This window comes from Arachis hypogaea, chromosome 5 (assembly GCF_003086295.3).
Source record: "Arachis hypogaea cultivar Tifrunner chromosome 5, arahy.Tifrunner.gnm2.J5K5, whole genome shotgun sequence".
NCBI lineage: Eukaryota > Viridiplantae > Streptophyta > Magnoliopsida > Fabales > Fabaceae > Arachis > Arachis hypogaea.
In genome coordinates this window covers 11,164,555-11,179,862 of record NC_092040.1, presented here as the reverse complement: position 1 = coordinate 11,179,862, position 15,308 = coordinate 11,164,555, and the positions used below count along the sequence as shown (strand labels likewise).

General features: G+C 37.3%; 1 pseudogene; it reads right to left on the bottom strand.

The window, feature by feature from the left end:
• Positions 1 to 6,138: 6,138 nt before the first annotated feature.
• Positions 6,139 to 15,308, bottom strand: part of LOC112803261 (probable methyltransferase At1g29790) — a 43,151-nt pseudogene continuing 33,981 nt past the window's right edge.

Genomic DNA, 15,308 nt, shown 5'->3' with positions numbered 1-15,308 from the left:
CATATAAAGAATACTTTAAACAAAATATGTTATAAGATAGGATACACATATACGTCTGAAGAGAGTTTTATTGCATTTGCCCGCATCTTTGACAGAATCATTAATCAACAACCATTGATATATACAGTAAAACCATGCTATGGCTGATATCAAGGACATCAGTTAAGAAAAAAACAATAAATAAATAATTATGTATGTGATTTATGTCTAGATGTGAGATCCAAATTATTTTAAATGAAAGCTTATTCATTAGAAGAGTGAAGTTATATAGCGTCCTCGAATAGATAATGATGGAATATTTATAAAGTATTTTGATATTTAAGTTAACAAAAATTTTAAATAAATTTTAAATAAATTGAAATTAAAAAATATCAGAATTAAGTGATGTAATTATAAAAGTAAGTGGTTACGTGGCCATCATTTTCAAATTTCGTTATTTAGAATAGTGAATAATTTTTCCTCTAGTATCTGAAGAGTTATTCCACATTTAAAGTAGTAAATCGATTGTGGACGGATATCTATAGTAATTTGATAAAGTCTTATTTGTCATGCAAATCGAATTGAATATAGTTTTTGATACCCATGTCCAAATAAATTGGACGAATTGACCCATGTGGCTAACTCACACCAATCTGTGTGGCGATTTGTTAAGCTTTTTTGAATTTTTTGTAAATTGGATTAAATTAATTACTTGGATCCTGACTTTTATTTTTAAGTCATAGTATGACCAGAAGATAAAATCGATTCTAATAAAATAATTCAAAATGTGAAATATGAATATGAAGTCTAAAGTATTGTTTAGAATATATACTATACGTATGCAGACATATATATCTTTCTAGAAAAAGAAGAGTATGGCAAACATTTTCTGCAGTAGTATATTGTAAGTATTGCAAGGTATTACGAAATATTTCCTATAATTAATCCAACGATGGTATAAATAATAGAGTTTAATTCGAATGTATTAACGGTATATATAAAATATTTTGTATAATCGTGTAATTATATCAAATTTTTTAGATAATTATTTGTGTAATTAATATAAAAAAAATATTTTTATTAATATATACACGTATAAAATTATTTTATATTGATAGTATATTAAAATTAAATTCAAAATAATAAGAGAAAAGACATTTATACTATTTTTTTGTATATCTTTTTTATATAAGAGACATACCATTTTTAATTTTTTATTAATTATTTTTAATATAAAAAATAAAAAATAATAAAAATATAAAAATTATTGTAATACATATAATATTATTCAAGTGATAAACGACGGGAAAGCATTTATCCAACGCAAAACTGGAAAGAGAGCATCACTGAATTAGTTAATTACAAGATGCCTCTGCGTGCATCTTAAGTATTATTTTCATAGAGAATATTAGTTAGGTAGAGGATATAATAAGGTTTAAAGGAGGTGCATTGAGGATAATAGGATATTGATACCACAAATTAATAATGATTGTTGGGCTTAACAACCCTCATTTTGTCTCGTACTGGCAAAGCAACCCGGATCAGAAATAAAATATAACATGACGATATCATGGTTAGACTTATTAGCTTAATTAGAATACAGCAATAAGGCATAACAAACTTCATAAATTGAAACGTTGATGACGTGTTACTGTCCCTTTCTCGTGGCCGTGGGTCTTAGTTACTATTGAGGCAGGGAAAATAAATAAATAAATATACAAATTAAACAAGTGTAAATTATAAAATAACCATATAGTTTTAGTAAATATAAATTCACGTATTCTTTTTATATATTATTTTACATTCAATATTTAGATGATTGAATTTTAGAGTTATCACTTATTTAATTAAATTTAGATATTCATTGGCTTATTTTAAATATTTTAGATATTCATTATGCATATAAAATAAATTTAAAAAAAAGTGTTAGGAGTTAATACAAAACTATCAATATTGCAGTTAACATTTAACATGAAGAAAAAAATCCAAAATGTTTAAAAATAAAATTATTTAAAATTTAATTAAAAAAACATTTGAAATTTCCACTCAATAAATTTTATCTTTAATGAGTTTTATATTAATCTTATCGATTTTATTAGGTAGGCAATAAAAAATCTGAACAACATAAACAATAAGCTAAAAATTTGTCCCAATAAAGTTAAAAACAAAAAACACTCCACCCAAATTATCCAACCAAAAACTGTTGGAATTTTCTCAGTCCAAAGATTATCTATTATGTTAAATCATTAAGAAAGAAAATACTGAATGCGGAAGTGTACCTGAATTCATAAACATGAATCATGATCGGAAGAGTTTGAATTTTGTGGTTCTTTCGATCTTCTTCAACCAAAGCCTTCTGTCCCTAGGCGGCTGAATTGTGACTCTTCTGATGGAGAAAAAGCGACAAAGGTGGCTTTTGGTATATTAGAGACCGAAATCCTGAAGGCACTATTTATATTTGAGCATAGCACCCATTAAACTCTAAAGCCCAAATAAAATAGTATCTAGAGTCCAAAAGATAATATATCTAAAATCTAAAAGATAATTATCTAAAGAACAAAAGATAATATATGGTTTTATTCTCATTTAATTCCAAATCAAAAGTAATAATGACTTATTCAATTTAGCATTTATAACAATAAATGAGACTACTATTATATAAGTCATTTAATTTGAAACAGTATAATTTGTTATTATAAATAATATATGTATTGCCCAGAAACAAATTAAAAAATTAAAATAATTTTCTAACAATCTCCCACTTGGGTTATACATATATTCTTTCTTGACATAATCACATCTTATAAACTTTATGCGCGCATATGAATGCTATTTCCCTTATTACTTTAACAATCTAGTCCGTCTCATACATTAGATATGGAATTAACGCAGCGTTTATCACATTAATGTCGTGACTAAACCACGACAATCACCATTGGTGCACGAAATTGCAATCACACTTGCAATTCCGCACAACTAAACAGCAAGTGCACTGGGTCGTCCAAGTAATACCTTACGTGAGTAAGAGTCGATCCCACGGAGATTGTTGGCTTGAAGCAAGCTATGGTTACCTTGTAACTCTTAGTCAGGATTTTATCAATGAAAAGGGTTTTGTTTGCAATAAAATAAAAGAGCATGAAATAAAAGGTACTTGTGATTCGATAATGGAGAACATGTTGGAGTTTTGGAGATGCTCTGTCATTTGAATCTCTACTTTCCTACTGTCTTCTTCTTCACACATGCAAGGCTCCTTCCATGGCAAGCTGTGTGTAGGGTGTCACCGTTGTCAATGGCTACTTCCCATCCTCTCAGTGAAAATGGTCCAAAATGCGCTGTCACCGCACGACTAATCATCTGTCGGTTCTCGATCATGTTGGAATAGAATCAGTGATCCTTTTGCATCTGTCACTACGCCCAACACTCGCGAGTTTGAAGCTCGTCACAGTCATCCCTTCCCAGATCCTACTCGGAATACCACAGACAAGGTTTAGACTTTCTGGATCCCAGGAATGGCCGCCAATAATCCTAGCTTATACCACGAAGACTCTGATCTTTTGAAATGGAGGCTAAGAGATAAACATTCAATCTAAGATAGAATGGAGGTGGTTGTCAGGCATGCGTTCATAGGTTGAGAATAGTGATGAGTGTCACGGATCATTATATTCATCATGTTTAAGTGCGAATGAATATCTTAGAACGGAAGCAAGCGTGATTGAATAGAAAACAGTGGTAATTGCATTAATCCATCGAGACACAGCAGAGTTCCTCACCCCAAACCATGGGGTTTAGAGACACATGCCGGAGAAGATACAAAATCAGATGTAAGATTTCATGAGGTACAAAATAAATATCTAAAGGTAGTTTTTATACTCAACTAGTGACCTAGGTTTACAGAAAATGAGTAAACTAAGATAGGTAGTGCAGAAATCCACTTCTTGGGCCCACTTGATGTGTGATTGGGTTGAGCATTGAAGCTTTCACGTGCATAGGCTGTTCCTGGAGTTAAATGCCAGTTTTGGTGCCAGTTTGGACGTTTAACTCCAACTTTTATGCCAGTTCTGGCATTTTGACGCCAGAAAATGGTAGAGAGCTGGCGTTTTGATGGAAATTTATGTCATCAAAAATCACTCAAAGTGTAAACTATTATATATTGCTAGAAAACTCTAGATGTCTACTTTTCAACACGATTAGGAGCGTGCCATTTGGAGTTCCATAGCTCAAGAAAAGCCACTTCAAGTGCAGGGAGTTCAGAATCCAACAGCATCTGCACTCCTTTATCAGCCTCTAAATCAGTTTTTTGCTCAGGTCCCTCAATTTCAGCCAGAAAATATCTGAAATCACAGAAAAACACACAAACTCATAGTAAAGTCCAGAAATGTGAATTTTGCTTAAAAACTAATAAAAATATACTAAAAAACTAACTAAATCATACTAAAAACTATAAAAAACAGTGCCAAAAAGCGTATAAATTATCCACTCATCACAACACCAAACTTAAATTGTTGCTTGTCTCCAAGCAACTGAAAATAAAATAGGATAAAAAGAAGGGAATATACAATGAATCCCACAGTATCAATGAAACTTAGTCCTAATTAGATGAGCGGGGCTTGTAGCTTTTTGCTTTTGAACAGTTTTGGCATCTCACTTTATCCTTTGAAATTCAGAATGATTGGCATTTATTGGAACTCAGAATTTTAGATAGTGTTATTGATTCTCCTAGTTCAGTGCGTTGATTTTTGAACACAGCTACTTTATGAGTTTTGGCCGTGACCCTAAGCACTTTGTTTTCCAGTATTACCACCGGATACATAAATGCCACAGACACATAACTGGGTGAACCTTTTCAGATTGTGACTCAACTTTGCTAAAGTCCCCAGCTAGAGGTGTCCAGAGTTCTTAAGCACACTCTTTTGCATTGGATCACGACTTTAACTACTCAGTCTCAAGTTTTTCACTTGGACCTGCATGCCACAAGCACATGGTTAGGGACAGCTTGATTTAGCCGCTTAGGCCTGAATTTTATTTCCTTTGGCCCTCCTATCCATTAATGCTCAAAGCCTTGGATCCTTTTTACCTTTGCCTTTTGGTTTAAAGGGCTATTGGCTTTTTCTGCTTGCTTTTTCTTTTTCTTTTTTTTTCTTTCGCTAATTTTTTTCTTTTTTCTCTCTTTTTTTCTTTTTTCATATTTTTTCCCTACTTTTTCTTGCTTCAAGAACCAATTTCATGATTTTTCAGATTATCAATAACATTTCTCTTTGTTCATCATTCTTTCAAAAGCCAATAACTTTAACATTCATAAACAACAAGATAAAAAATATGCACTGTTCAAGCATTCATTCAGATAACAAAAAGTATTGCCACCACATCAAAATATTTAAACTAGTTTCAAGATAAAATTTGGAGAAAAGGACAAATAGGTCCCTGACCTTTTGCCCCGCAGATATTTTCGTCCCTGAGCATTTGAAAATACATTTAAATCCCCGACCTTCACAAATTTTGGACGGATGAGTCCTTCCGTCCAATTGCCTCCGTCAGACCCAACAGAAAAGTCTGACATGGCTCCGTTCTGATGACATGGCATGACGGATTAACATGTGGACTGCTGACTGGAAGAGTACTTTTAAACATTGGACAAATAAGTCCCTGTACCTAAAAAAAATTTAGACTGGAAACGAAGCGTTTAGATTTAGAACATTGAAGAACACAGTGTGCAGATTCGTCGATCTTCCTTCGTCTATACTTCTCAACCATGAAACATATTAATCATCAAAGCCTGACATCACTCATAAGTCATAATGAAACAAATTAGGGACGAAAGTAAACAAGCAACCTGGCTGTTGAGTTGTGGTTGCATTTGAAAGAGATGAAGAAACAACAGGATCCCCATTTTGGATTGAAACAGCATTCTCCGGGTTAAGGTTAGTATCCGGAATAACCGAGATTTGTGCCTCAGCCTGCATTTTTTTCACCCTGGTATATGCTCATTCTATGGTATTCAAATGCACCAAAGATACAAGATTTAGTTCCCTGTGATCAACAACAAAAACCAATTTTTTCCCCTGAGAATAAAAAATATGCCTCAGCTGCAACTCACTCGAATAACTTGTGGATCATAAATTTTTTTTAATTTAGGTACACAGCCAAAATTCACAATGTAGCTTACAGGCACAAAAAAAAATCACTAGCATCAGTCTTATTCCCATTGGCCTACTTCACCTTCTTGTAACCTAATTTCCTAATCAACGGCGCATACAGCTTTTCAAAGTCCACCCCTTTGTTGAAGAATCTGTCAATTCACAAGTACCCTCCACCTCTCAAAATCCTATCCACATCAAACAGCAAGAACTCCATCATCATTACTGGAATCCACCGGTTCACGACACACCCGCACCGCACAAGGTCGACCACTCCGTCGAACACCGGTAGCCGCTGCTGCAGCGGCACGTGAAGTGGCACAAGCCCCCTTAGCGCCACCGCCTTGCTGTATGGCACACCCATGCGCATAGTCGTCGTCACAACTGTCACGTCGCGGAGTTTCGTCGTGGCGGCAAATGACCCAATGCCGCCACCGACATCGAAGCCCAGCCGGATGACTGACTTTGTGGACTTGGCGATCTGGAAGAGCTGCGAGATCGGGAGATCGAGGTTGGTCTTGTAGGTTGTGAACTTGGACGAATCAAAGGAAGGGTTGAAGCCTAGGTTAGGGTTTTGGCAGTGGAAACAATCGAAGGATTTGCAAGGGTAATGGTCCCAAATTACAGAGAAATTGGGGAGTGAAGAAGTGAAAGGGATTGAGGGAGAGGGGATGAGGGTTTGTGCGGCACGGTTCGGGAGAAGTAGCTAGCGGCGGCGAGAGAGGGGGTGATTTTGGCGATTGGAGAGTTGAAGAGAGGTGATAGAGTGAGAGGATGTTGGTGGCCACCATTGCCATCAGAAGAACAAGGTTCAGTGTCATTGAAGAAGGTGAGGATTAGGGTAGCACATAAAATGACGTCGTTTTGAGCAACAGGGACTTATATGTCCATTTTTCAAAAGCTCCATCCCACTAATGTGCCACGTGGGAAGCTGTGATGCCAGGTAAGCAGAGGGGAGAGCCACGTCAGCCTTTTCCATTGGGTCTGACGGTGGCTTAGGGACGGAGGGACTGATCCGTCCAACTTTTAAGAATGTCAGGGACTTAAAAGTATTTTTCAATGGTCAGAGACTAAAATGTCCCCGGGGTAAAAAGTCAGGGACTAATTTGTCCTTTTCTCTAAAATTTGAAATCCAAATACTTCTTGTTCTTTTATAATTAAGCACATTTTTCATTTAAGAGAAGTGAAGAATTCCTGGAATTATTCATAGCTTTAAGACACAGACACTAGACACTAATGATCATATAGTGAAGACACAAACATAGATAGAACATACAGCATAAAGTCGAAAAATAGAAAAATAAATAGACAAGGAGATTAAGGAATGAGTCCACCTTAGTGAGGGTGACGTCTTCCTCCTCTTGAAGAACCAATGGTGCTCTTGAGCTCCTCTATGTCACTTCCTTGCCTTTGTTGCTCCTCCCTCATAGCTCTTTGATCTTCTCTAATCTCATGGAGAATGATGGTGTGCTCTTGGTGTTCCACCCTAAATTGGTCCCAATAGTTGTGTGGAGGAAAATGTATCCCTTGAGATATGCGCTCCCCCCTGTTAGTCCTCTTACCATACACCACTTCAAATAGTTACTTCCTCCCTTACTTAACATAGGCCGATTCAAATCTAAATTCAGAATAGAATGGAAATTTACTTGGCGGCGGGGGATAACGTCCATAAATTAATCAAAATGGATGATATTACAAACCAGATCATGACAAACATCCAGCAGGCTCGTTATGAGAGCTTAATTTTTGATATAGCTAAAGCTTACTCAGGTTATCAATTTTATTTTCAGGGATTTCTTGATGAGGGAATTCCTCATGCTCTTGTTGAGGTCCATGAGTGGGCTCTCTTGTTGTGCAGTCAAATGCTCTACTACTGAGCTATGGACCCTTGAGATGAATTTCTCCATCTCCCATGACTCGGAGGTGGAAGCTTTTGTCTTTCCTTTTCTCTTTCTAGAGGTTTCTCCGGCCTTAGGTGCCATAAATGGTTATGGAAAAACAAAAAAGCAATGCTTTTACCACACCAAACTTAAAAGGTTTGCTCGTCCTCGAGCAAAAGAAGAAAGAAAGAAGGGAAATAACAAAATGGAGGAGATGGAAGGTATTTGGGGAGGAGAGATATGGAGGTGATTGGTGAAGGGTATTTGGAGAAGAGTGTTGTAGAAAGGTGTGAAGATGAGAGAGAGTGAGTTAAGGTTGGTGGGGATCCTGTAGGGTCCACAGATCCTGAAGGGTCAAGGAATTCTTCATCCCTGCTCCAATTGGGCGTTCACAACGCCTTAGAGTGCAATACTGGCATTTAAACGCCAGTCTGCTGCCCTGTTCTGGCATTTAAACGCCAGCTTTCCTTCCTGATCTGGCGTCTAAACGCCAGTCTATTACCCTATTCTGGTTGCCTAAAAGAAAACAAAATAATATAGATAGAATTAAAATAAAATTGGGTTGCCTCCCAATAAGCGCTTTTTTATTGTCTTTAGCTGGACCTCACTGAATGTTATTCTAGTATCAGTTTTGAGCACTCCTGCTCAATATTGCTTTCAAGATAGTGCTTGACTCTTTGCCCATTAATAATGAATCTCTTGTCAGAATCAATATCCTGAAACTCCACATATCCATATGGTGACACACTTGTAATCACATATGGTCCCCTCCACCGGGATTTTAATTTCCCAGGGAATAGTCTGAGTCTAGAGTTAAATAATAGGACTTTTTGTCCCGGTTTAAACACTCTGGATGACAATTTCTTGTCATGCCACTTTTTAGCTTTCTTCTTGTAAATTTTTGCATTTTCAAAAGCATTGAGTCTGAACTCTTCTAGTTCATTCAACTAGAGCAATCTTTTCTCTCCAGCTAATTTAGCATCAAGGTTTAGGAATCTGGTTGCCCAGTAGGCTTTGTGTTCCAGTTCCACAGGCAAATGACAGGCTTTGCCATACACAAGTTGGTATGGAGAAGTTCCTATAGGAGTCTTGAATGCTGTTCTGTATGCCCACAGAGCATCATCCAAGCTTTTTGCCCAATCCTTTCTATGGGCCATTACAGTCCGTTCCAGAATTCTTTTTAGTTCTTTATTCGAGGCCTCAACTTGCCCATTTGTCTGTGAATGATATGGAGTTGCTACCTTGTGGCTAATTCCATACCAGACCATAGCAGAGTAAAGCTGTTTATTGCAGAAATGAGTACCTCCATCACTGATTATTGCTTTGGGGACACCAAATCTATTGAAGATGTATTTCTAGAGGAACTTTATCACTGTTTTAGTATCACTAGTGGGTGTTGCAATTGCCTCTACCCATTTAGATACATAGTCTACTGCCACCAGAATATAAATGTTTGAGTATGAAGGTGGGAAAGGCCCCATGAAGTCAATACCCCATACGTCAAACAATTCAATCTCTAAGATCCCTTGCTGAGGCATGACGTAATCATGAGGCAGATTACCAGCTCTCTGGCAATTGTCACAGTTTCGTACAAACGCTCGGGAGTCTTTATAGAGAGTAGGCCAGTAGAAGCCACATTGGAGGACTTTTTGTGGCTATTCACTTACTTCTGAAATATCCTCCATATTGTGATCCATGGCAATGCCAAAGGATCCTCTGCGCTTCTTCTCTAGGTATGCACTTATGGATTAATCCGTCTGCGCGTCTCTTAAAGAGATATGGTTCATCCCACAAGTAGTACTTTGCATCAGAAATTAATTTTTTTATTTGCTGCCTGTTGTACTCTTTGGGTATGAACCTTGCAGCCTTATAGTTTGCAATGTCTGCAAACCATGGTACTTCCTGAATGGCAAAGAGTTGCTCATCCGGAATGGTTTCAGAGATCTCAGTGATAGGGAAGGACGCCCCTTCTACTGGTTCTATCCGGGATAGATGATCTGCCACTTGGTTTTCTGTCCTTTTTCTGTCTCTTAATTCTATATCAAACTCTTGTAGAAGCAGCACCCACCTTATGAGCCTGGGTTTTGAATCCTGCTTTGTGAGTAGATATTTAAGAGCAGCATGGTCAGTATACACAATCACCTTTGATCCTACCAAATAGGATCTGAACTTGTCAATGGCATAAACCACTGTAAGCAATTCCTTTCTGTGGTTGTGTAATTCTTCTATGCATCATTCAGGACACGGTTGGCATAATAAATGACATGCAGAAGTTTGTCATGCCTCTGTCCCAATACTACACCAATAGCATGATCCTAGCATCACACATCAAGTTCGAATGGTAATGTCCAGTTTGGTGCAGAAATGACTGGTGCTGTAACTAGCTTGGCTTTTAGGGTCTCAAACGCCTACACACACTCTGTGTCAAATATAAATGGCGAGTCAGCAGCTAGCAGATTACTTAGAGGTTTTGCAATTTTTGAAAAATCCTTTATAAACCTCCTATAGAATCCTGCATGCCCTAGAAAGCTTCTGATTGCCTTAACATTGGCAGGTGCTGGTAATTTTTCAATTACCTATACCTTAGCTTGATCTACCTCTATTCCTCTATTCGAGATCTTGTGCCCAAGGACGATCCCTTTAGTCACCATAAAGTGATATTTTTTCCAGTTCAAAACCAGGTTAGTCTCTTGGCACCTCTTTAGAACAAGAGTCAGGTGATCAAGACATGAGCTGAATGAGTCTCCATATACTGAGAAGTCATCCATGAAGACTTTCAGAAATTTCTCCACCATATCAGAGAAAATAGAGAGCATGCATCTCTGAAAGGTTGCAGGTGCATTACATAGCCCAAATGGCATCCTTCTGTAGGCAAATACTCCATATGGGCATGTGAATGTTGTTTTCTCTTGATCCTGGGGATCTACTGCAATTTAGTTGTAGCCTGAATAGCCATCCAAAAAGTAGTAATAATCATGACCTGCTAGTCTTTCTAGCATTTGGTCTATGAATGGTAAAGGAAAATGATCCTTTCTGGTGGCTGTATTGAGTCTTCTGTAGTCAATACACATACGCCACCCTGTAATTATTCTTGTGGGAACTAGTTCATTTTTCTCATTATGAACCACTATCATGCCTCCCTTCTTGGGGATGACTTGGACAGGGCTCACCCAGGGGCTATCAGAAATTGGATAAATAATCCCAGCCTCTAGTAATTTAGTGACCTCTTTCTGCACCACTTCCTTCATGGCTGGATTCAGCCGCCTTTGTGGTTGAACCACTGGTTTAGCATTATCCTCCAAGAGAATCTTGTGCATACATCTGGCTGGGCTAATGCCCTTAAGATCACTTATGGACCACCCAAGAGCTGTCTTGTGTGTCTTTAGCACTTGAATCAGCGCTTCATCTTCCTGTGGCTTTAAGGTATAGCTTATGATCATAGAAAAAGTGTTGTCTTCTCCCAGAAATGCATATTTCAGGGATGGTGGCAGTGGTTTGAGGTCTGGTTTGGGGGACTTTTCCTCTAATTGAGGAGTTTTCAGAGGTTCTTCTAATTCCTCTGGCCCCTCTAGGTCAGGCTGAACATATTTAAATATGTTCTCTAGCTCTGATTCGAGACTCTCAGTCATATTGACTTCTTCTACCAGAGAGTCAATAAGATCCACTTTCATGCAGTCTTTTGGTGTGTCTGGATACTGTATAACTTTGATAGCATTTAACTTAAACTCATCCTCATTGACTCTCAGGGTCACTTTTCCTTTTTTGACATCAATGAGGGTGCGTCCAGTTGCTAGGAATTGTCTTCCTAGATTGAGAGTTGCACTCTTGTGCTCCTCCATTTCCAGCACTACAAAGTTAGTGGGAAAGGCAAATGGCCCAACCTTGACAATCATGTCCTCGATTATGCCTGATAGGTATTTAATGGAGCCATCAGCAAGTTGAAGATAGATCCGGGTTGGTGTGATCTCTTCGGTCAAACCAAGCTTTCTGATAGTGGATGCAGCGATTAGGTTTATACTTGCCCCAAGATCACATAGAGCTATCTTGGTGCAAATCCCTTCTAATGTGCATGGTATCATAAAGCTTCCGGGATCTTTAAACTTCTCTGGTAAGCTTTTTAGAATGACTGCACTGCATTCCTCAGTGTGAAAAACTTTTTTAGTTTCTCTCTAATCCTTCTTATGGCTTAAGATTTCTTTCATGAACTTAGTATAAGAGGGTATTTGCTCAAGTGCTTCTGCAAACGGAATCTTTATTTCAAGAGTCCTGAGATAGTCTGCAAAGCGAGCAAATTGCTTATCCTGTTCCACTTGGCAGAGTTTTTGAGGATAAGGTATTTTGGCTTTATATTCTTCAACCTTGGTTACTGCAGGTTTATTTCCTACAGAAGCAGGCTGAGACGCCTTCATGAGGGAGTCATTATCAGCACTTGTAGGTGTCTGATCCCTTACTGGTGTTTGAACACCAGGATTGGACGCTAGATTGGCATTTAACGCCAGATTCCTACCCTGTTCTGGTATTTGAACGCCAGAGTTGAACATGGAATTGGCGTTTGACGCCAACTTGTCACCCTTTTCTGGCGTTTGGACGCCAGAATCATTCCTCTCTGGGCTCTTACTGTCCTCAGAGGGATTTTGGGTAATATTCTATTCATCCTCTGTCAGCTGTTCTTTCCTTGGCTTTCTGCTGCTTTGAGTTGATGTATTTAATGTTTTTCCACTCCTTAATTGAACAACTTGACACTCTTCTATTATTTGTTTAGATAACTGTTGTCTTGTCTGGTCAAGTTGTGCTTCCATATTCTTATTAGCATCCCGAGTATCTTGTAACATTTCTTTAAATTCTACTAACTGTTTTGTCAGAGCAAGTAATTGCTGGTTGAGTTCAGCAACGTTTTCTGGAGGACAAAGGTCAGTAGATACTGCTTTAGCCTCTTCCTTCATGGAGGACTCACTGCTCAAGTACAGATGCTGATTTCTAGCAACAGTATCTATAAGCTCTTGAGCCTCTTCAGATGTCTTTCTCATGTGTATAGATCCACCAGCTGAGTGGTCTAGAGATATCTGAGCTTTTTCTGTAAGCCCATAGTAAAAGATGTCTAACTGCACCCATTCTAAAAACATTTTAGAGGGGCATTTTCTTAGCATCTCTCTATACCTCTCCCAGGCATTGTAAAAGGATTCATTATCCTCTTGTTTAAAGCCTTGGATGTCCAGTCTTAGCTGTGCCATTTTCTTTGGAGGGAAATATTGATTCAGAAATTTTTTTGACAGCTGTTTCTATGTCCTTATGCTGGCCTTAGGTTGATTATTTAACCACCTCTTAGCTTGGTCTTTTACAGCAAATAGAAACAGTAATAATCTGAAGACATCCTGGTCTACTTCTTTATCATGTACTGTGTCAGTAATTTGTAAGAACAGTGCCAGAAACTCAGTAGGTTCTTCCTGTGGAAGACCAGAATACTGGCAATTTTACTGCACCATAATAATGAGGTGAGGATTTAACTCAAAACTACTAACTCTGATGGAGGGTATACAGATACTACTCCCATATGAAGCAGTAGCGGGGTTAGCATATGACCCCAAAGTCCTTTTGGACTGTTCATTTCCACTTAGTTCCATGATGGAGAAAGGGAGATGATGTGGATTTATTTTATTTATTTTATTATATATATATATATATTTATTTTTCGAAATAATAATAATGAAAAAAATTGGAAAGTAAAAAAAAGATATGATTGAAAAGATATGATTGAAAAACAATTTAAAAAAATTTAATTTTGAAAATTGATGACTAATTTAATGAAAAACTTTCGAAAATTTGAGGAAAAACACCAAGGAACACCAAACTTAAAACATGCAACTATACTCGAATAGAAGAATCTAAAAGAAATATAATAATTTTTTTGAAAAATTTTTGAAAAGAAAATAAAAGACTCTAACCCAAGAGACAAAATTTTCCTAATCTAAGAAACAAGATAGACCGTCAGTTGTCCAAACTCGAACAATCTCCGGCAATGGCGCCAAAAACTTGGTGCACGAAATTGTAATCACACTTGCAATTCCGCACAATGATGATTGGATTTTTGACGGTTTAGAATTTCACTAATGAAATCTCGTTGTAAACTATAGTTTCTAAACCAAACAATAATCCTTTCATACAAAAAGTTGTTTGTCACTAGTACAAACCCCTAAAATTTATAAACCGAAGTATTGAAACCTCGAGTCGTTCTTCCTAGGAATTACAATAAAGTGTCTTGTTATTGGTTTGAGTTGTTTTGGGGTTTTGATAAGAAGCATGAAAGATAAATGGCAAGAAAGTAAACTAAGGCCTAAAAAGGTCTTGGCAAGGGTTGGTGGTCAAGGATCTCTATCCTAATTACTAACCACAATATGAGAATTGGCAAGGATTAATCCCATTAAATCATCTTCTAACTAGTAGTAAAGGAAAGTCAAATGAGCTATATCAATCCTAGTCCATAAGTCTTAACTCTCCACCAATTCAATTAGTGAGAACTAGAGTTAATGGCTCCCAATCATCAATTACTTGGACATTAGTAACTCAAGAGTTCCTAAGTTACCTTTCCAAGCCAAGAGTATAAAATTCTACTCTAAAATCCAACCAAGCATTTCATCAAACACTTGGAAGGCATAAAAGGAAAGCATAGTAAATTGACAACAAGAATTAATTCTAACAACAATCAAATGTAAAGAATTAACAACAACAATTAAAGAAAACAAGATCTACATGAATTACCTCTTATTGAATTGAAAGAAAGTAGAAGAAACAAAAGTAGATCTACAACAAAAACACAAGAACAACATAAAGGAAATTACAACAAAAGAATAGAAGAAGAATGAATCTAACAACAAGGAATTGAGAAGTAGAAGTAGAAGAATGAATGAATGAAAACCTAGATCTAAGAACTAAGCCTAATCCTAATCCTAATTCTAGAGAGAAGTGAGAGCTTGTCTCTCTAGAAACTAATTCTAAACTAATCCTAATGAGTGAAAAATGAACTAATGTCCCTTTGCTCTTCAATCCTTGGCTTTAAATAGCATCTTTGGCGCCAAAGTTGGTTGAGATTGGGCCCCACAACCCTTGAGAATTCGTTGGTCACGTTTTCATTAAAAAATCATAAACCAGCACCGACGCGTACGCGCACAGCACGCGTACGCGTCCATGGGTGATTCACAAGGTGCGCGCAAGCGCCAGGTGCGCGTGCGCGTCCATGGGCGAGTTCAACTTCTTTGACTTTTCATGATTTCTCCACTTTGCATGCTTTCCCTCTTCACTCCTTTGATCCATTCCTAGT